This window comes from Triturus cristatus, chromosome 7 (assembly GCF_964204655.1).
Source record: "Triturus cristatus chromosome 7, aTriCri1.1, whole genome shotgun sequence".
Taxonomy (NCBI): Eukaryota; Metazoa; Chordata; class Amphibia; order Caudata; family Salamandridae; genus Triturus; species Triturus cristatus.
This window is the reverse complement of record NC_140590.1, coordinates 1682132661-1682156915: the sequence shown is the minus strand read 5'-3', so window position 1 is coordinate 1682156915 and position 24255 is coordinate 1682132661. Positions and strand designations below refer to the sequence as shown.

Here is a 24255-nt window from a genome sequence, read left to right as displayed (position 1 = left end):
TCTCCCGATGCTGACCTAGTCCCTCAATGTCAACCCATTGTTCAAATGAACAAAAGATGAACTTTGCAAATCACTTCCACTCAATCCCCTTGGCAGGATTGCCCTGTTAAAAATGACATCTTCTGTATGTACTCCAGAACATTTTGCTCCACCTTCCCCACTGTATAAGTGCGCAAACAGACCCGATCTTTAGGCTATTGATATGTGAATGAAATACGGACTTTATCATAGGAGTTATAGTCTGTGATGTCTACAGTTAGAAAACATTAGATTTGTTCTGTAATAAGTATGTCCATGGTTTTAGGGAGACGCAAGCCGATTCACGGCTAGATTAATTTTGAGAAAGTTTGATATTGCTAAAGATCGGGTCTGTTTGCGCACTTATACAAAGTAGCAGTAATCTGGCAATGTTATAGCCAATCCATGGCATGTAATCTGGTGAACAGTGATAATATGAGTATTATTTATGAAATGTTACTCGTATGTTTGGATGTTGCCACAACAGATATTAGACACGAAACATTAACGTTGAGAATGTGTTTTGATTTTCTCTTAATTTGGAATTGCATTTGCAAGAAGTTTCATTTAAGCAGCCATATTGTACATTTATAAATGGCGGATTCTGTGATGATATATCGCGTAGTCCCTTCACTATGTTGTCATACGGATGTTACGCATGTATTAATAACTAACAAACACCGAGGAAGGCAGTTCGCCGAAACGCGTTTGTTTGTTTGATCCGGAATAAAAATCCCTCCGAGTGTCTCCCGTGAGTGCCTATTTCCTTTATATGACGAGGATCTGGAGCGTTGATAATTTGTGGATTGCACCGCCACAGCAAGAGCACCCGCCTGCGAGTGAATTCCCGAAAAAGGTGCAACTCGAGCCTATATATATATATATATATATATATATATATATATATATATATATATATATATATATATATATATATATATATATATATAGAGAGATATATATATACACATAGAAAATCGCGTTGAGCAGAAAATTTCCATCACTCCAAGAGGTAAAGGTTCTTTGATTTTATTTCGAGTGATGTTACATCTACGCGTTTCGATGGCTGAATGCCGCCTTGTTCACGATGTGGAACCATCATTCACTTGCAATTAAAATAGGCATTTCAAATGGTAGACATCAACAACGGACTACATTTTACAACATGGTATACTTATTGTGGATTTGGTGGCCATCTTTAAACATCTAAACATGCCAGTTTTCATACTCAGTATACCACGAAACTCATTCAATATAAATAGATAGAGCATGTTCGTTATGAATTTTTTACATGGAAAATAAAACATTTAGTAGAAAAATTAATTTCTTACTTATTTTTGTCATTATTCCATTAAAAAGAACCAATATCATACTCATAAAAACTTTACATCCTTATTTCTATTGAAATCATAAATAGTCCGATGCGATTCAATTGGAGGGTAACTGCCGAAAATTAAGTTTTGATGTTCAGAGTAAAAGTGCCAGTGCAAATTTCCATTCATCTTAAACTCAGTTCCTTCACTGAATTATAATATAAATGTATACAGTACTGGATATTCAAAAAAAGTGCTAGTGCATATTTATTACAGTACAAGATATCAACAAATAAAGTGCTTTTACTTTCATCTCTGACTTAATTTCAGCCCTGATTCAAAGTGCACATTCTTACAGTACAAATCTAAAACAAAAAGTGCTAGTGCTTGCAATCTTCAGGTCAATTTGTTTATAACCCAAAAAAAGTGCAAATGCTTAACCTCTATTGTATGCGATCAATTTCAACTAATATACTTCTATTTTATTTGTCGAATATAACCACCCTAGTTTTTATATCAATATTATTGTACTGTTTTAACATCAAATTAAAATTTCAACAACCCTCCATCTCTAACTTCATTATTCTGTGTCTGTCAAAAAAATGTCAAAAAACTTCTTATAACAAATCTTGGTTTCCTTGTGTGCAGCATTTACTCTTCATCTTTCTATTTTATTTTATTGTTCATTTCAGACAGGTATAAAGGTCTTCATCAATATTTAACCCATAAGGCTCCATGCTATTGAACTCTAGAATAAAATAAGTTTCAAGCTTCCTGGGTTCTTTCTCCCTGTCTCCCCCTCTCTTTTTCTTTGGGATTTCTGCTACACAACTGTACTGTAGATTCAAGGGGTTGCTCTCATGATATGATTCAAAATGTCTCGCAATAGGATAAGTTCTATCCTTATTGATAATTGCTCTACGATGTTGCAGAATTCGTTGGTATACAGGTAGAGTGGTACTACCTATATACATTTTCGAGCATGGGCATTGCAGAATATATACTACAAAACTCGATCTACATGTTAGGAAGCCTTTGACAGTCACTGTTTTATTAAAAAATTTCGTAAAGTGAGTGCGATTCAGTCCATGTTGGCACGCTTTACACTTTAGGCATTTTTTAAAACCCATTTTTTGTTGTTGTTGTAACCAGGTAATAGTTCCTCCTTTCCTTTCCTGAAATTCACTTTTTACCATCAGATCTTTCAATGATTTGGATTTCTTATAGGTAATATCTGGATGCTTTTTTATTTTGGGGCCTAAAATCGGATAATTTCTTACCAAATACCAATGTTTATTCAAGATTGATCTTATGTTCCTTATGTTCGGAATTGAACGTTGTTATAAATCTCTGACAGTCCAATCCTTTTCGCTCTATAAAATTCCCCGAACGGTATACTCCTAATTAAAGGTGTGGGGTGTGAGCTATGTGCGTGAAGAATGGTGTTGCTATATATATATATATTCACTGAAAAAACCATAGGTTTCACACATGTTATAGTTAGCTGGACATTTTACTGATAAAAAACCAATGAAATTCCCCCGTTATAGTTACTGTAGGCAACTATAACTCACGCGACCGTAATCCTCTGCTGATGCTAATACTGTATTTAGACACTTATTTGCCCATGTCTTCTTCCATTAAATTTTAGCTATACATATATTACAAATATTTTTTTTTCATAAAGACACATATGTCATCAGCAAAGGATTACGGTCGCGTGAGTTATAGTTGCCTACAGTAACTATAACGGGGGAATTTCATTGGTTTTTTATCAGTAAAATGTCCAGCTAACTATAACATGTGTGAAACCTATGGTTTTTTCAGTGAATTTGCAAGGTTTTTTAAATGCTAATTCCTAACTATAACGTGTGTGAAACCTATGGTTTTTTCAGTGAATTTGTACGGTTTTTTAAATGCTAAGTTACTTTACACCATTTGTGGCGTGCGCGCCCACTTAACGCAGTTCGTTCCGTGCGCGCACGGTGCGCTTCGCGCACCGTGCGCGCACAGTGAGCACGCGGTGCGCTTCGCGCACCGCGTGCCCACGTTACGCTAGATGGGCCATGAACGCACGATGCGCTTCGCGCACCGTGCGCACATGGAGGACATATGATGAGCATCGTTGTGACAGGTAAAATATATGTTTTGTTTAGCTCTAATAAGCCATGCACAAAAGGTGCCCTTCGGGCACCTTTTGCACACGGGGTGGGGAGAATGTGGATTTTTTTTTTTTTTTATGATTTCTTACCGTACGCGTACGGTAAGCGTAATCGGCGAAATTTTCGAAAAAATTAAAATTGCCTTTTTTCACTTGGGGGATCGTTGGGGACTCCCTCGACATGGCTAGGTGCTTGGGAGCTGTGTAAACAGCCCCTTTACATGTTTTTGCACTTGGTTTTTCAACCCCCTGTCAGAGTGCGAGAGAGAAAATGGCGGCCGCCGCTTCCTGGTTTCAACCGATTCGAATGTTTACTAAGATCTAAGGGCCAATCAGAATCGCGCTCGCGCACGCCACCGTACGCGTACGGTAAGCGTACCGTAAGCGCACCGTACGCTGGCTCAGATATATATATTGATTTAAAGGCTATTTTCTCAGAATCTACTGAACAGATTTACACCAAACCTACAAAAGGCACTTCCTTGACCTGAGGACTACCTCTCTGCCATATTTCAAGTAATTCTGTTCAGCCGTTCGGGCTGTAGCTGTGTCTAAAGGTCCTATGGAAAAATGCATGGGAAAAACGCGTTTTGGGACCCCCCTTTTATCTCAGCCCCCGCTTGACGAATCCCCCCGAGACTTTCAGTGTAGGAGCGGAGCGTAGCGCCCCACCTATTTTGAAAAATTCGCGAGGATTCGTCAACCGGCGCCAAAGTTATTCAAAATAGAATGTTGCGGATTTCCTATGGAAACGTGGTCCTAACTATAACTACCTACTGGCGACCGCCAGTAGGTAATATATATATATATATATATATATATATATATATATATATATATATATATATATATATATATATATATATATATAAATATATATATACAGTGAGAGGGTCTTGATTTTGTATATTAGGTTTGTATATTAGAGGCGGCCACAAGCACCGTGAGTGCACATGCTCAAGCAGTCCGGCAAGGTCAGTGGCAAGAATGGATTCGCCAAAGCTCTTGGAAACTGCCGGACCGCTGCAACTTTAACCAAAGCCTGCCAGCACGAGTTGGGACGTGATCACATGAAGGGCACCTATTTAATTAAAGAGTGTTTCCAGGCAGCCACAACAACATGCTGAAAGGTATGCAGCTGGATGAGGGTTGGAGGCGTGCAACTGGATTTGTCATTTTGGTGTGCGCAAAAGGGATACAGTATACGCCACCCACTGTGGATTTGAAAGGTACTTACCTAGAGCGCCTGCTGACGGACTCAAAATGTCGAGATCAAGATGTTCCCTTAGCGCCCACTGTTGGATTTTAACCAATCATTATGAGGCATTTTCGTTTCAAAAGCATGAAGATTTGTAACACCTGAGACAAGAGCATTTGAGAAAGGCCGTTGTGCTGAAAGGCGCTAAGTTAGTCTTAACTTGTCTAACAGCACCACTATACCTTAGGTCACTGGTGTATCCTTACTGTCAGAATCAATCTTGCCACTCTAGCAATCTGAACTTTGTGTTTGTCTCTAGGTTTTTCAAGGCAAGGCGGTCGCTCCTTTTCTTATCTGGGCCCCAAACTAAGGAATTCTTTGACTGCCTCTCTTAGGTCCTGTAAATATTTAGATAAGTTTAAGAAGCTCCTACAGGCGTGGCTTTTCTAATCCTTTTACTTCAATCTTAGAATCTTAGAAGTTCACCATCTTCATTGGCTCTCTGCACACCAGAAGCAACAAGGACGCCTTCTCATGGAAGATCAAGTAAAAAAAAAACAAGCATTTGCAATGCAATAGGTCTCGCATTATTAAAGTTTGAGCTATTGACATTGCTAATAGTAATGCAACACCAATAGCTCAAACATTCAGTAATGCGAGACCTATTGCATTGCAAATGCTTGTTTAAGAGTAGACAGTAGTTTGTGGGACCAACTGCCTGCTCTTAAAAAACGCTTTTACAATCATTCCCAAAGGGGAAGGGGGCCCTTGGGGACCCCTTCCTGTTTACAAATGGGTTACCACCTACCTGAAGTGGGCGGTAAAATGTGAATGTTTTTCTACCCCGTTTTAGTTGCAAAACATTCACACATACCACTGCGTGTCACTATTACGAAGGGACACCCATAACACACTCCTTCCTAATACTGAATCACAAACCCATTTAGGTTACCAAATCACAAAATAGGTCTTTGTACATAAAAAAAAGCTTTTTTGCAGATGCAAGCGGCCTGATTGTGCAAAGCGACCTATCAAAAGCTATATACATCTGGCCCATAACCTCTCCACCAAATTCCTTTTCTTTAAACCACATCCATCATTGGAAATGCACAATGTTATCATATAACATGCATGTTTTTGATTTAAGTGGCTGTTTAAGGGTGATGGTTCAACTTATTTATTATTGGCTCTCTTCTGGCACCCTCTACATCACTCAATGATTACTTTGTGAGGTGGCTGTAGGTGCTTGCCAAATTCATAACTGCTCCCCCCCCCCCCGAAAAAAGTAATCAAACATCAGAGAGATGTCTTCTCCACATATAGTCGAGAGGAAAGGCTGGTGAAATGGAAAACTGGCACCTGCTTGTTAGAATAAGCAGTAGGACAGTCGGACAGACAGTACTGCAATCATTCATTCAGGTATACTTCTATTTAAAGGCAGCTAGTTGGTACCAACGAAGTTGTGCCTAAAAATAATTCATGAGTTGTATCAAAGATGGTTGAGAGCCTTCATAATTCACATGGATCCATAGGGATAAAAAATGTTATGCAACAGTGCTGATTCTTTTTCTCTAGAAGTCAAACTACTTTTGCCCTTTCGATTAATGCAAAAGTCTTTAAGTGTCAGGACTAACCTTTCTGGCAAATGGTGACTAGGCAGGGGTCCAATAGATGGGTTTAAAATGATGGCCTCGTTATTGATGTCTGGGGCATATGCCTCCTGTGATCAGAGGAGGGAACTAGCACTAAATGGTCAATGTCTCGTCATTGTCCACCAAGCAAAACCCAAGCATTGGCCAAGCTAACAGGTCCTGGTGCTGACATCATAAACCTATTGGCTTTGCCAAGGCTCTTTTGGGCTTTCATTCATTTATAGTAAAATTTATTGTAAGAGGGCCACCCATGCATGCAAAGGACAGCCAGTGTGAAATGTTTTTTCTTGTAGTAAAGGACAAAGCATTCGAAGATGGTCCTCGTGCCTGCATAACATATACACACAAGCATAGTGACCATCTTATAATGCTTCTTCTTATGCTTTATGAAAAGCTACTTCAAGGTGGTGCTTATGTGTGCATACATGGCGGCCACCTTGAAATGCTTTTTTGGGGGGGTTTAAGAAAAAACATTCTATGATCCTGGAATAGATTTTCATAACACAAAAGAATTAAATTCCAAAATAGCTACCATGCCTGTGTACATACAGTCACGGACATGTATGGGTGGCCATCTTTGCATGATTTCCGAACCATTCAAAGTTGTCTCAACCAATACAGCAGTGGGTTTCTCAGCAGGATACAACTAATCCAATCAAAACAGTGAGACTAAAATGCTCCTTAAAGCATAAACACAAGAATACATCAGAAAGCCATTAAATCACGAGCAAGGAACCGAGTTAAACAAGAAAGGCATTGAATCATGAGCAAAGGGCAGACCAAAAGGTCACTCTGAGACTATGGCTACATAGGATATAACAGCTTAGTTGCCAGCATAAGAGAGACCTGAAGAAGCATTCATCAATACTTATGAAGTACTGTAGCTTTCATGAAGCATTTCAAAGATGTTTGGCTGCCCGCCAAGACAGTGTAAAGCTCTTACATTTTGGTTGCTTTGCACATGAAAGTGTTCTGACACTTCATGGGGGAATTGAGAGGCAGGCGAGTCTAAAATGAGATAAAAACTCAGCGAACATGTTGGCAAACTGGTGATTATGCCTGGCACAAAATGTTTCACCGCACCCAGGTTCCAACCAGTACCAGAATGGTTGCCTTGTCACTTGAAAAGGGGTAAATAATAACATACACAGCAAATCAGAACCAAACAACATACTTTGACCTCTATGGAAATATTGGCAGCACTTGAATGCACAATACACTCCAGCAGCAAACAATCCCATGCAGCTTGAATCTCTTAATCGCTTTGTTCTAAAGTGGGTCACCTAGTAGGACCATAATGAAGTAACTCCAAAGGATACGTTTTAGTACACATCACTGCCTACGTTCACCCCATACGGCAGGTCAAAAATACGCCTTCCATCACATGTTTCCGAAGCACCAGCTGCATATTAGAGAGGAAAGCTAGGAGCTTCACTGTGCAAATGGTGGATGATGATCCTCAAAATAATCTCACCTAACCATAAAGTAAGTGTGCTGTCATTTTTTAAAAATAATAGAATTAAAATGCGTTTTGTAATCCTGCAACAACTTAATGTTAGACAAATAAAGATTGCGTAGACAAAGTATTTAAAAAGTGAGAATACACACTCGGTTCCCATAATAGCTGCTGCTGAACGACAATCCTGATTTTGTTTTCTATATGATTTCATTAGAAATATAAAATAAATTGTAAAAGCATTATAGGAATATCAAGATGTTTAAACGAATTATACCAGCAGCTCGCTGTATTTAGATGTACACAAACAAGGTAAATGATAATCATACGAGTTATTCTAACATAAGTACATTTTATGAAAGTGTTTTTATGTAGTAAAAAGCCCTACAGTGGCACTCACGTTGACAAAGTGGCAGTCTTCATCTCTCCATAATGGCCAGTATTAAACAATGCCACTCTCCCAATGGATTAAAAACAAGTTTGAGCTATTGGCATTGTATATGACAATGCCTTTTATTTATGTTTTAGTTCTTAAAACATAAATAAAAGACATTGTCATTTACAATGCTAATAGCTTAAACTCTCACAAAAGCGAGACGAATTGCATTGCAAATGCTTTTTTTATATAGGGCAGACTTATTATGGGTGTTTGTAGTTAAAAATGATGACACGACTGATCGAGAGGGGCGAGTAAGCATAACGTTGCGCGCGCTGGGGTTTCACTGGTGATAAGGAGAGTTTAAAATCATTCGTTCATAGGTGCGACTTCACAGAGCTCAAAACAATAATGAAAATAACAGGCGGGGGACGAGATGAAGGAGAAATAGAAGGAAAATAGAGGGGGTAGAGAGAAAACGAGAGGAGCGAAACAATCAAATGGATAGAGCAAAGGACAGCAAGAGAAAGAAAAGAGAGGCCGCAAGAAGGAGACGTGAATGAGGATTGAACAAATGAGCGAGAGAACCAGGAGGAAGAGAGATAAAAAGCGACAGAGGAGATATATAGGGCAGACTTATTATGGGTGTTTGTAGTTAAAAACGATGACACGACTGATCGAGAGGGGCGAGTAAGCATAACGTTGCGCGCGCTTCGGTTTCACTGGTGATAAGGAGAGTTTAAAATCACTCGTTCATAGGTGCGACTTCACAGAGCTCAAAACAATAATGAAAATAACAGGCGGGGAGGAGATGAAGTAGAAATAGAAGGAAAATAGAGGGGGTAGAGAAAAAACGAGAGGAGGGAAAGAATCAAATGGATAGAGCAAAGGACAGCAAGAGAAAGAAAAGAGAGGCCGCAAGAAGGAGACGTGAATGGGGAGGGAACAAAAGAGCGAGAGAACTAGGAGGAAGAGAGATAAAAAGCGACAGAGGAGATTACAAGGAGCAAAATTTTGCGGCCACTAAACGCAGATCAAAAAATAGTAATAATGGGACCATCTCTAATAAAAAGGTCTCAAAAGAATAATGTCACATGAGGACATTTTCAAATAGCTGATCTATATGGTTAATGAGAGGGGAAATCTTCGTAGGAAAGGACAGACTCATTCAAAATACTCTCGTAAGTGGTTTGAGTAAAAAGGATGGCCCCCAGAATAAACAGAATTAGCACCTTCGTCCTGGTCATGGACCGGTCCGGGGCCAAAGCGAAAGTGATCGCGGGGGAAGCACGCGAGTGGTGCGCGCGCAGCAGTAATCACACCATATGGCGCCTCTGCTCAAGCGCGCGCCCACGCATATGCACTGCATGCTGTGGCCGGCGGTAGCATTTTTTGAAGCCCTTACTTAAAGTCTCGCCAGACAATCGCAAGCGCTGGGTCAGGCGAGACCTAAAAAGGGGGGGGAAGGATGGAGGACAAGCCAGCTAAGTGGGAGGGGCTGATGAGCTGGGGGAGCGGAGGGCAAAACACCAATGCATCAATCTCCTGGGAAGTGGTTATGCATCACTATTCGTACGTGAGTAGGGAAGGCATGAAGGAAGGGCTCCTATACAGCCACAAACACTCCCATTTGATCATTGAGCTAGTAAATCAGGTGTTCACATTCCGCCACCATGGCCCGCTCTGCCAACCACTCCGAGACGGTAGGGCGAAAGGGCTGCCTCCGGTGCCACAGAATGCACACCTTAGTCACGCAGGGCTGTTGCCAGTCATTGCTGGGTATGTTTGTTGGGGGTTATGCAGCCCGCCATGTCATGTAGGAGGGCCAAGTGCATCAAGGGGTGGATGAGCAGTCCCTGGCCATTCAGGGTCACCAAAAGAGCAGCCCAGTACAATTGGCGCGCCGATAATTGCCAGAAGATGTGTGGTAAATGGCAGACCCTAGCTCCACATCTCCAATATAAGGCATGCAGGAAAAGGCCGGCCCTGGGCAATTTTAAAGGGTTTCAATACCAGCCATGGAGCAGTTTAAAGTGGTGAAATTTGTTTGGCTTTTCACAGAAGGGTACCCTAATGATTATGCTTGAGCACTCCAAATTAAATAACTTGTCCAAAGTACTCTGTATAAAGGAGTGCTTCCTCGTGTGTGCTCTAAACTCTCAATAAAATGTGATATAAGTGTTCTCAAAATTTTCAGAATAGTCCCAAGGCGGCCAGCACCTGAATTAGCCTTGTGGGATATTTTGCTCCAAGATAAAGCATTAATCCTTTACTTCTCCAAAACTAATAATTTTAATTAAATTAAACCAACATTTATAAAATTCCGAGCTTCAAAGCAATCCTTTTATACAAGGAACATTAATGTTTCTTATTGTGTTTTCAAATATTTTTTAACAGAAACGTTGTTCCATAAACATATTACCTAATACGACTAAGAAGAATACTAGACAGATCTCCCATTCATTTAATGCCAAGCAGGTGCTTCATCAGGGGAATATAATGTAAATAAATAAACAGATAAAGTCCACCGATCAGTCAAAATGTAAATAGGAACAACTGGCACAGTCAATAGAGGTCCGCTACCATATACTCCAAACCGAAGTGCTAATGCGTAATCCTTACTCTCAGTTTAAACCCATCCAATATGGTTTTCCAGCTACCCCTGTAGTGATGTGCTTTCAAAACAACTTAAAATGTCTCTTGCCTGGTCTCTGATCAGCACAGAGGCAGTCTATGAGTAGATTATATAGGTCAGATACCACTCCCAAAGGACTCCCAAGTCTCCAGATATTGTTGTAAGGGGAAGCGGAGAGTCTTATTCGTTGGGCCCAGGCGACCCCTTAAGCTGGTGCAGCAATTGGAACTAGGACCATTGTTGGGACAAGGGAAGGCCATACTCCGACTGGAGCGAATTAAATGGTGTAAGGCTTGCTCAATCAATTAGTTGTTCAACCGTCAAAATCCCCGCCCACCTCAAAGAGGGCAACTTCCCCTGATTATGCCATATAGGGACAGAGTTGTGTAGCCACGGGTTGGTAGACAAAAGGGTGTGCGAAGACTGTATATGACCAGCATATCTCTGATTACTGGGTTTTCAGTCAGTCTGTGCAGGCTTTATGTTTAAAGAGAGAGTCTAGGGACTAGCTGCATATCAAGAGTAGTGTCTTCATGGTGACGGACATGAGCTGTGAGAGATGGTGGGCCTCATAATATAAGGACATGTGTGGTAGACGTAGCCCCCTTGATTAAATATGAGCATGGAGTTTGGCTATTTTCCATTAGGGTCCCATGCCTGTCCAGATGAAAGATTTGATGGTGAGGAAAGTTTCTTCTTGCAAAGTCGCTTCAACAATAAAACGACTAATAATTTTTTAATGACACTTCCTGTGAAGTAATTTTCTGTGGTCGCCTTTATGCAAATTAGTTGTCCTCACTTGTTCCCTTTCTGTCCAGGGCCCCAAAAATCTTAAAACCGTCCCTGTCTCTGTCTTTTGTTCTCATTTTCTTAACCCTCACCTCCTCTATATCCACTTAACCTGTGTCATTTAACAGCTCTTCGCCCCTTGGCCCTCCCATTCCTCATAGAAGTATTTATGAACTTGTATGTGCCTGACTGTGGATAGAAGGTGGTTTCAGAGAACTAAACAGTTCTGGTGAGACTCCGCTTACCCTCTAATCAGGTAGGTTCAGCACCACCACTCTCAAGGGGCTGATAAAAGTGGCGCAAGTGACGAGCGGGTGGCTCACGAAGCCACTGCACCTCTTCACTCTTGCTGTCGGCACTTCGGATATTTGAGTGACGGGTGACTGGTAGCGTTACCGCCAACTACCGCCTCCCATTACACGTTTCCTGCTGCGCATGACAGCCACGGGTCAGCGTGACTTTCATTTCCGAAGCTGGCTCATCTACTTTCTGCGACAAAGGTAATTCATTGGCACGTGTATACAGTCAAAGGAATGTCAAAAGGTAGTGTGCCCCCTTGAGCAGGCCTCACTGGATCCTCGAGGACAACCATGGCTGTGGGTCTGCCACGCGCGATTCCTCTCGCCTCAAGCGCAGGCGCGCGACTAATGCCTTCCATGCGCGAGCACTAAATCACGAAATCCAATCAATTAGTAACGCGCGACTGCGCAGGCAAGAACGTCCCAGGAAGACGTCAGTGCGCGTGTCAGTCACCGACTAGGTGCCGTTTGGGGTTTCTCGAAGACGTTCGCTTGTTGGTATGGCGTCCCGCTCTCCAGCGCTAGAAGATCTCGACATATTCTCGGGGATTTAAACAGTCAAGAGCCGATGGTGAAGGTGCTTGAAAAAGTATTGGAAGGCTGACCCTGAATGCTGTAGGGGCGGATACGTGACTTGCACAAAAAAAACTATTCTTCAAATATTTGGTAAACATTTCATCTTCAGGTAAATGGACATAAGGAAATGCACTTGTCTCTTACCTTATGAACGCTCAGTTGGTTAATGATATCACTGCAGATGTCTGTGTGTTACCAGTCGCAGAACTGGGTTAGTGTGTAGATGCCAACGGACCTAATACAGACAGGAGGCACACAAATGTTTTAGTCCAAAAATGGTTTTGATTTAGCTGTCACCTGTTTAAAATAATCTTTGCTTCAATATAATTAAATGGGGAAATACATTTCTCAATTGCGTTTCTTTTTTTTAAATCTTTCACTTTACAGTTTTCAAATAATGCTGCTTACAGAAGTGGAATATAATACACAATCAGACGGTACCCAATACAAACTATTTTTATACGTTTCTATTAAGAGGTCGATCTCTTGAACCCTACTGGTAGCACCTCTACATTACCTTGCAAAAAAATAAGTATTTCCCACCAAGAGCAGGGCTTTTAAATGGAAACAAATAAGTGCAAGTACTCACCAAAAGAAGCTGTGGACTTGGGGTAGAGTTTGGGGTTGGCTTAAGGGCAGAACAAGGGAAGGGACTAGGTTTGTAGCCTTTCTAAGCTTTGTATGCTAGAAGTCTGTATGCATTGGAAGAATGTATGATGTATCTGTCTATGAGTTATTACACTAATGACGCTTTATATAGCACTTACTAATAAGTGTTTATTATTTGACAAAGTAATCCTTTTTTTATCAACCTCAGAATAACAAACTATTGAGGAAAACAGCAAGGTTCTAAATATGCGCCTTATAGTTTACAGGCCTCTCCTTGATACAGGATCATAAGTCACTAAACTATATGACATGGATTATAACTTGTGACCTGCATGTAACACAAGGATCTCTGCAACTAACACAGTAACCAACAGCTATCTACATAAAAAAAAATCTGTGATCTGCATGTTTCATGCTGTGCTTTACAGAAGGTACATTGACCCTCCATGCAATTTTATGCTGAGTTGAACCTTTCATTGGAATGCACACAGAACTTTTCAGCAAATACATTAATCGCCCGAGTTATTAAAGTGCCATTGTACCCTGGACTAGGTGAAATGCAGCCTCTTGTGATCAGTTAAGCAAGCTAGTATAGAGTTATTATCAAATTTGTTTTGTTATCAAATTCTTTCTCGTAAAACGTTTAATAAAGAAACATTTCTTTCTTTGTCGAAAGTGGTGGAGAAGGCAGGTATTTTCTTTCAAGCAAACACATTGGAAGTGCTGATGGGTGATGAATTTTCAGGCATTTGAAACAATGGGCATGCTAAAAAGGTGTACAAACCGAAACAATGAGGCCAACACCCCCACCCTTCTAGTTTTGCAATCACTTTTTAACCTGACTTGTAAATATACAAGGATAAAGGAAACACCCCGAAGCTACACCCCTTCTCTCATACAATCCACAACAGCACACGTGTATCCTGGAGACCTAAGGAGCTGTGCCAGTTTAGCCCAGGGTAACACTCAGTTCGAAACGCACAAAAGACAAAAAGACAAAAATTATCATCTGTGCCTGGAAATGGATTATATAATGAGGAGCTTAAGTGTCTCAAGTTGTCAGTCGACTGTGGCTGTACATCAGTGTGATTAAGCTCTGTAAGGCTTTTGACTTTTGTGACCAGGACTGGGTACCCGGGCCCGCTAGTTTCCCTGCTGGGTGGAGGGACATCACCCCGGAGAATCAAGACCACTTGCCCTGGAGCCTGGAGAGCCAGCTTCTGCCTGACTACCGAGAGCTGAGAACCATGTGAGGAGGAGGAGAGTGCCTAAAGGAGCAAGTTCAAGTTGACCCCTAAAGCGAAGTTTGAGATATACAGTCCTGAGGGACTGCCGTACTAATCAAACCGTTTGCCTGTGTGCTGCCCAAGTCAGCAAACCTGTATGCCAAAGAGTGCTGCTGTAAAGAGAAGTGTTGTCACACTGATCGGGCCATCCGCCTGTGTGCTGCCCAAGTCGCTGACCCTGTATGATAGAGAGGGGCGCTGATTAAGTCAACGTATCACTTCCCCGATTGGGTTGTTTGCCCATGTGCCAACCAAGCCAGCGACCTCAAATGGGGGACAATGTGAAAACCAAGGGCATCAACCCTGGTGCACTAATGCAAAAAAGTGAGTGCCATCGCCCAAGTGCAGTGTGCAACTGTGAAGAGCAGCAGGTTCTGACCCTTGTATCGAGAGCCCTGAATTGAGCATCGGAAACCAAGTAACTGCCCAAAACCTGCTGCCGGAACCAGAGGAACTTACAGCTTCACCTGTAGATGCCCAGCTGTCTTGCCGGCAGCAATGACACTACTACTCTTTGCCAGCATCAGCTCCAGTCAAAGGTGACACCATGTTTTTTTTAAATTGTTGTGCTCGTGTACACCTTGCACTTACCAAACATCACCCTCTACTCCGCAGAAAAGCCTTGCACTACTTGACCCACGCTATCACTGAGCATCAAGTGCAGAAGAGGTAGTACTTGACCAGTTGCTCAGGACCCATATACATAGTAGGTAAGGTCCCTGAACATCAGGAGTAAAAGGCCTTCAACCCCACGGTTGGGACCAGTAGCTTCTGCTTGCCCTGTGGCCCTCTGGAAGGGGGTTCCAACAGTTGGCATAACCATTCAGGAACAGTTGTTTTTGAACTAAAAGACGAGAACTGTTTTTGTAAAATAAAACAATAAAAAGTGAATGTCATTTTCAATACATCCCACCTGTTTTGACCACTGGGTGTGAGGCACAGGCACCAAAGCCTGAGAGTATGCCTGAAGGAATGTCTACCCAATCTTTTCTGAAAGTATATGCTCATATTTTTCGAGAAATCTGGTCAAGTGAAATAAAAAGGAGCAGCATTGGGAAAAGGTTTAAATATCAGATTTCATGCTGGATGCATTTGGGGCCATATGTATCAATCAAAATTGCGATCGCAGTTTAGCTAAGTGGGATGTATTAAGGTAAAACTGCCTCGCAAAATAAGGAATCGCAAAATTTGTGATTCCTTATTTTGCGATTGCATTTAAGGAATCGCAAATTTTGCGATTCCTTAATTGCAATGTAAGAGGCACAGAAAAAGTGCAATTTGGGCTTAAGGAATCGCAAATTTCCACCTACTGCAAGTTGGTGGTAATTTGCGATTTCTCTGAAAAATGCACTGTTTTGCATTTTTCAAAGTGCCATGTGACACACATACATGCCCTCAGGGCATGTATGTGTGCCACATGTGCACACATGCACATTTCAGGGATGCAACAGGGTGTCCTTTTGACACCCTGGCACCCTTGAAATTGCATTCTCATTTTGCGATTCTCTAATTGAGAATCGCAAATTGAGAATGTCTTCCCATTCATTCCTATGCAATTGCAATTCGCAATTAAGGAAAATGTAGGATTCGCAAAATTATTTGCAAATCCTACATACATAACGTTTTGCGATTCTCAAATAGCGATTCGCAAAAAATCGCTATTTGATAATCGCAAAACCAAACTTTCATACATATGGCCCATAGTGATTTGTAACCCCCTGATTGGTATTAGCATAAACTCAAATCTTTCATCCACCCACACTTAAGAGCAATGGAGGGGGCAGAGAGGTCCAAGGTACCCATCTCTGTCAAGAGTGACCCCCAGAGGGCACCAACTCTCTTTGCTACCCTAAATCCGAATGAGCTCAGGCAGTTGGCAAATATCAGGGGCCTTAAACAGCCCAAGAACCCTACTTCTGCTGAACACAGAGAGCTTTTACAGGCTGATGAGAATCAGAAAGCTCTCAAGAAAGCCTCCCAGTTAGGCCCCTTAGGGACTGGAACAGGAGGCCCCCCTTCTGAAGATGCTACTGAGGTACCCCTTTCCAATAGTCACCCCTTTGTGGTAAATAATTTAATTACCGGTACTTAATTTGATGCGGAAAATTAATAAGAATAGCTCAGTAAAATAAGAGGCAGAATCCGTGGTATTAGAGATTCGGAACGGGCTTTATTCCAATAACAATTCGAATTGTGGGCTTCATATTCCATCACCACGGAGGTTCAGGAAGTGAAGGGCAATACATTATTGACAGGTAATCATTTTTATAGAAGAGGCATTACAGTGAAACAGATGCAGGAGGCGTAACAGTTGATAACAGAGATAAAGACATACATGCGAAACTAAAATGGGTGTAACTAGGCGTAACTAAAGAACGTCATTAGGTATGATGTCACAAATGGGTGGTTCCATGAAAGAATTTCGCAATGGCAGCAAAAATACTTGGCAGAGATGCGCGCGCAGCAGCATGACGTGTGATTTGACGTGCAACTAGGGGGAACATGGGACTTGACATTTAGCTCTACATGTGGAGACAGAAGTCTGGGGTTATGTCAACCTAATCCCAAATCATATCTAATATCCTATGTTTAAAGAACTGTGTTATCCAAAAAGAGAGGTCTCTTAGGATAGAATCTTATTCTATACTGACTATACTGACTGTTAGTGCGTGTACAAGCGTCTAAGTGTCTACACTAGATGCGAGGGGGTAGGAATATTCCATGGTAACAGGGTTTATGAATTACTTGCATGAGGACAGCGAGGCCTGGCCCCTTTGCACGGTAGCTGGAGGAATGTTTACCTAAACTGCTAGACAGGAATGCATCGAATGAGGGGCGGAGGAGATAATCTTGAAGGTGAAATACAGTTTTCTGGCAGGCTACGGGCTGGATCAGGCACCGTTAGCCGCGCAGGGAGTAAGACAAAGTTCATGGTCACAGATGCAGGCTCAGGCTGGAGCTTTCAGAGGCAGAAGGCAGGAAAAGGCTTGGTGACAGAATTCGGGCCTACTCGCCTGAATCTGTAAAATGTGGAAAGTGAACCACATAAAGTCGGTGGCCTTTCATACTTAGAAAAGGAATATCTGACCCATTCATGGTGGATCTGAAAGAGGACATGTTGACGGTGGACGCACATATATTTGCGTCTACAAAACTGGAGCAGGAGGGAACATACATGTACGTATAGCATGTACATGGAGCCGTTGGGGTCTACGATAGGGGACATAACTGATCACAAAATTCATATTTCCTCATTCCCTCCTTGTCCCCTTCGGACCCTTAGGAGATATCGATCTTCATCAATCCATCGATCTGTTCATATAACATCATTTGTTCTTCTTTCTTCTTCCGGGATCTCGAACGAAAACTTGGATGTGGGATACACGAGGTGGCACACAGACCACAAATCGCTGGCCCACATTGTAGACATAAGCAGCAACTGAATAGTATGAGAAAGCCAATACCTAGGAAGGAGAGCATTCTCCATCCCCAGGCTGACAACACGCCCCAGAACCAACCGGACCAAGTCCAGGTGCCTGGACTCTGGTGTATCTGGCTTACAATCTTATGAAGGCGGGTTATGGCTTTATATACTGACGGCGAATTTTCTGGTATGAAAATGCAACAACTTGATCCGATGACCCTACAAGCTCCGCCCCTATCGGCCAGAATGACGTCAAGGACAAGACGATTTTGAAGCACAACAATCCGCATAGCAGACTGCTCTTCTGTTAAATTGCCTAAGGCGGAAATAGTTTAGTTCACTACTGCTTCAAGGGTTCTGGTTAATCTACGTATCAACTTACTATTAGTGACTGTACCTATATAGGGGAAGAAACCTTTATTGAAATCTGTGTATTTTTCCCATGCTGTTTCAGTGTAATCGACGATTGGGAGATCTCTCTGCTGTCTATTGTGTACTAAATGAGTATTTCTATGATAATCAGGAGGAGCTAGGAAAACAGGTGGTAGGAGGAATGCTATGTAACAGGTACCATCCCAATCTAGAGGTAGGCGTATATATGCGGTCTGGCCACATATAAAGTAGGAATGACGAGAAGCTCTAAATGTAGACTTGCCTTGATCACTGAATTTTATCACAGTGGTGCATTTACTATGGCCCATGTGTATGGAGCCATTCTTTCTTATACATAGTTCCCCTTTTACTGGGAATACGGACATGGCGGGCAAGATTGGTGTAGCTTCAGATTCAACGTTCAGGATCATGAGGTTAAGTGTAAAATTACCTAATCCGTATACTTCATGTTCTAGATCAGTTCCTGTTCTTTTGGGAAGTCCCTCCTTGTTAGGGTAGCAGACTTTAAGCAAAACTAAGTTCAGATTTCCCCATACCCAGTTGTCTTGATAAGCTACTGAGTTTGAATCTAAGGAATTAATTAAACTAAACCATGCTCCACAGGAGCCATTGTGTGTGAACGGATATGGAAAGAGAGGCAGAATTCCCTTATAGTTCTGATAGGGAGGGAGTCGGCCACATATCCAACAATTTGTAGCATTGCTAGTCTGATGGGAATGATGTAACATACTAATAAAAGTGTTATTGCGCAGCGCAAATCTATAGGACAACTCATGCGGGGGTAATTCACTAAAAGAATGTTCAGCAGTAACATTGTAAACATGTTTAGAAATAGGATAATATATGTGCAACAATATACTTGCAGCGATTATTAAAAGACATAAGAAAAACAAAATTAATAACGTCACTGTGCAATGACTACGCAGTGATTTACAGTACGCATGCTTTTTCAACTGCATCTTTCGGTTTCTTTCTCTATTCAGGTCTAGGGGATACATGTCAGAGACAAATTCGACCGATTCACCTTGGAGAGGACTTAAACAATCAAATTGTCTGACTTACTAGACCGTAATTTTAGTTTGTATAGTTCCTTATCGCTTTGTTCAACCAAAGGAAGCTTTGAATCAATCGGTGAAGACACGCGAGGTGTAACGTTTACATCAGACGGTAGTCCATGAAATTTCTTGATATGACTTGAATGTAGCCATCCTTTGCGACCTTCGATCTTCACGGCTGTCCTCGTGGTGAGTAGTACAAGTTGAGGCGTTTTCCACCTAGGATCCAGCTGGGTCTTCCGGTCAAAATTCCGCACTAACACCAGGTCCCCGGGAACTACGTCATGGGGTTTCACCTCGGTGTTGTCGGGAAAGGCTGCAGCTACCTGTGAACGACAAGATTGTAGTGCAGACATCAAGGAAGCCAGGTAATCTGTCAGCATATTACAGTCAACATCAGTTATTTTGCGTGGTATAGGCGTCCCCCACATATTTGGTGGTCTGCCAAACATCACCTCATAAGGGGATAGCCCTGTTCGAGAGTGCGCTACCATTCTCATGTAAAAGAGTGCAACTGGTAAGGCTACTACCCAATCGACACCTTTCTCTCTACATATTTTGGACAATCTAATTTTCAGAGTTTGGTTATGTCGTTCCACGAGACCTGCTGCCTCGGGGTGTCGGACACAGTGAAATTTCCATTGATAGCCTAACAAAAGTGAAACGTGTTTCATTAGTTCGGATGAGAACGGCTGGCCGTTATCTGAGTAGACAACACGTGGTAAACCGTACCGTGGGAAGAATTCTCGAACTAACTGTTTGGCAGTAGTCGGGGCAGTGTAATCTGGAACCGGGTATGCTTCTGTCCAACGGGAAAGAGCACAGACAACTACGAGAACATATTTGAATCCTCGACATCGTTCCATCTGGATATAATCCATCTGGAGGACTTCAAAAGGGTGATCAGGAGGCTGAAATCCACCCTGTTCTACGGGAATGCTTTTACCTGGGTTAAACTGACAACAGATCATACAGGTACGAACTTTTTGTTTAGCTGCTGCTCGTAAATGTTTGTTGAACCAAATGTGTTGAATGCTGTCTAGCATAGCCTTTTCTCCTAGGTGCGCTGGACTATGTATTGTATTAATGATAACTTGAACCATAGAGTCAGGAAGGAACCATACAGATTTTTCCTTCGTCATCCATCCTTGATTCGTTTGGATCCCTCCTAATTCAGTCCATTTCTTTATTTCATCTGGTGTAGCATGTGTCTGTATGTCAATTACGTCAAGAGCGGGATCCTTAACCGTCATGCAATGTGTTGGTGTCAGAACTATTGTCTTTGTCATGTCAGATGTGTGAGTTCGAGCAGTCTGTTTAGCTGTTCTGTCAGCTAGATCATTGCCTTGGGAAATGATATCAGTAACTTTCGTATGAGCTTTACATTTCATAATTGATATTGCAGTGGGTAGATGTATTGCATCTAATAAGGCATGAATGAGGGGTCCGTGCTGAATGTGGGCCCCGTGAGAAGTTAAATAACCTCTCTCTCGCCACAGCACGCCGAAGTCATGTACAACTCCGAATGCATAACGTGAATCAGTGTATATGTTGACTTTCTTATTTGTGGCTTGAATACAGGCTTGTGTCAGAGCGATGAGCTCTGCTGCTTGAGCTGACAAGGTATTTATGCAATATGTTTCAATGACTTCAGTGTCTGTTGTGACTGCATACGCGGCCACTAGCTCTCCTGTACTTGTTCTCATACATGAACCATCTACATACAACGTCAGGTCTGGATTTGACAATGGGACGTCTGTCAAATCTTGTCTGGGTTTCGTTGTGATAGTAATAACTTCAATACAATCATGTGCTAGTGGGTCTGTTCCGTTTACTGGCAAAAGTGTGGCAGGATTCAATGTACTACAACGTCTGATTTCTATGTGTGGCTGAAACAATGTCAATTCGTAACCGGTAAGTCTTGCTATAGTCAAGTGTTGTGTTTGCGTTCGGTTCACAAGAACCTCTACTGCGTGTGGTACTTGTACTGTCAATGGATGTCCTAACACTATGGCATCGCTTTGTCTGATTGCTAAAGCTGTCGCTGCCACTGATTTCAGGCACGCAGGCAGAGCCTGAGCTACGGGATCTAATGTACTAGAAAAATAAGCACATGGTTTGTGTGATCCTGCTTGTTCCTGTGTGAGTACTGACAAGGCAGTACCTTTGCGTTCTGTAACAAAGAGCGTAAAATGTTTATTGTAACATGGTATTGCTAAAACAGGTGCTTGACATAAAGCTTTCTTTAGGCTTTCAAAAGCTTGTGTATGTTCCTGAGTCCAAGGGAGGACAGTCGATGTGGCCGCCTCCTGTGTTGTCAACTGAATGAGTGGTTTTGCTAGAAATGCATACTGAGGGATCCACTGCCTACAATATGAAGTGAGGCCTATAAAAGCCCGTACCTCCTTTTGTGTCTTGGGTATTGGCATGTTAGCAATTAACTGGATGCGATCTGACGTAAGCTGCCTTCCCTCCTTGGACAGCGAGTGTCCAAGGTAAACAACTCGCTGGACACAGAATTGCAGCTTAGAAGGGGACACCTTGTGCCCCTTTTCGGCCAAGAATTGTAAAACCGTCAGTGAGGCTTTTTCACATTCAGGTTCGCTTCTAGCGGTGATCAGCAGATCATCGACATATTGAAGCAGGGCAGTGTTGACTGGCATGTGGATACTGTCAAGTTCTCGTTTCAGTGCTTGGCTATAGATGCTGGGGCTTTCTGTGAATCCTTGAGGTGCGCGTGTGAATTTAAAGCTTCGTCCATTTAAACTAAATCCGAACAAGTATTGGCTTTCCGGATCTATTGGGACGCTGAAAAAGGCATTCTTGAGATCAATTACAGTAAAGAATGTTGCTTCGGAATCAATGGCTGTCAGTAATGAAGAAATGTCTGGGACTACGGGGTATTGTGGTACAATACATTTATTTAATTCGCGCAGATCAATAACCAATCGATATACTGGCGGGGCTTTTGGATCAGTTCGTTTAAGAATCGGAATTATCGGGGAATTACATACATTGGAGTCGGTTTCCACAACCACTCCTTGGGTAATAAGCTCGTCAATGATTTGCAGTAAAGCCACTACAGCATCTGGGGGTAACTTGTATTGTCGCATTCGTGGTAGTACCATTCCTGTCTTTAGTGTGACTCGATATGGTGTAATGTTCATGCAACCAACATCTGTAGGGCCTTGTGCCCATAAATGTGTGGGTAAAGTCTGCAGTCGGTGATCCATGTCTCGGGACACATAGTGCCCTTTGAAATCACGTAAAAACAATCTTACTCCTTCCGGAGAACAACATATTATAGCTCCTAGAGCTTTCAATGTTTTTATACCTAACAGGTTTTCTGGACATGATTTAGTAAGCAATAAATCTGTAGTTCGTGTCAAGGGACCAATCGTAAGTGGAAGAGGCTGTGATACTTCGTTAATGATAGGTTTTCCTGAAAAACCAAGGGAAATATTCTGTGAGCCTGAGAGGGGTGCCCCTGGAACTTCACTACGTTTTATGGTTGTTCGGCTTGCCCCTGTATCAAGTAAAAATTTTCTATCTTGGCCTAATAGTTCACTGTGTACATAAGGTCCTTCCTGATCTACAGGGACCTCGATAAGGGGTAAGCCAACTTCCCTCTCTAGGCTGTTTCATGAGTATCGTTGATAATCAGGATAGTCATACTGTGCGGTCTGGTACATCTGTCGTGTCGTTGTTGGTGTGGCAACAATAGGCTGCGGTGGTGAAGCTGGCATAGACTGTTGCGGAGCTGGCATGGACTGTGCATGCTGCGGGGCTCCTTGTTGGTTCTGATCCTGTCTAAGTGGCCGTGGTCTTTCTTTTGTAATACCTGTGGCGATATTATGTTTTAAGACTGGACAATCGTGTATATAATGACCTGGCTGTTTACAATAGTTGCATGTCCCTTTTACAGACCCTGCTGAATCACTGGACTGTGTCATACCCTTTTTATGACCGTCAGCTGGAACTGTCTGGGAAACTAGCATTTTCATTTTCGTGTCTTTCATGCGTCTTTGTTCATGTTCTTGTTCCTCTCTAATTCTATTGTGATGGTACTGTAGCATTTGTAACATTTGTGACGGAGTGTTACCTTGCCAGGTACTCTCGAATTTCAATACTCTATTCTTAACTTGGGGCAAGGAATTTTCAACTAATTTTGTCACAAACAGATGTGGATACGATTCGCTACTTGCTTTTATTCCACTATTTATACCAAAACATTTTTCGAATCGGGCATAGAAATCACTAGTGTCTTCATCTTGCTTTTGTTTACAGGCTGAGATTGCACCCCAGTCTTCCTTTTTCGTAGTTAATAAACGTGGCAGTACCTGTACTAATAAACCTGGTAGTATTTTGGTCTTTTCCCCAAGCCCTAAACCTGGACCTCGAGCTGTTTCTTCGTTTTCTAATGCTGTCCAATCTATCTTTTGGTCTCCCACCTCCCAATCCTTTTCTTTGAGTTTTTCGTAAATGCCCGCAGGCATTAATACCTTTAATATTTTTATAATGTCGGGATAGGTATACTCTCCCATGAGCAACATGTCTTTAATTTCACGGTGGAAACCCGCTGGGTCTTTGTCATGACTGGGTACCACTTTCTTCATTTCTAATAGTTCCATTTTAGATATGGGTGTGTATACAAACACACGTTTAAACTGATTGTCATCACCTTTTATCGGGTGCACTTCGCGTAAGGGATTCTGTCTATCCATATAATACGTCGTTCTTTCCTTGATGGGCAGTGAGACATGTTCGGGGCATACAAAAAGAATGTACTGCTTTCTGGATTCTAGTATTTCTCTAATTAACTCAGTACCTGAACCTCTCCATTTATTCGTGAGTAATTCAGTCAATATATCCGGTAAGGGACCAGGATCGGAATGTTGGCTTTTATATAATATAAGGAGTTGTTGAATCATGTAGATACCAGCTAAACGTTGTTCATCTGGGGTGAGGTTCAAAAACGTGTGCGCTAATGTATCATCACTATATTTTCCGGGACT

The 24255-nt window shown here is 42.0% G+C and overlaps 1 long non-coding RNA gene across 1 annotated transcript in view; it reads left to right on the top strand.

Moving 5' to 3' along the window:
* The first annotated feature begins 12181 nt into the window (after positions 1–12181).
* LOC146812708 (uncharacterized) overlaps positions 12182–24255 on the top strand; it is a 256230-nt gene continuing 244156 nt past the window's right edge. Inside the window, exon 1 of the long non-coding RNA XR_014966889.1 lies at positions 12182–12582. This is a non-coding gene — a long non-coding RNA (uncharacterized LOC146812708). The remainder of the gene's footprint in view (positions 12583–24255) is intronic.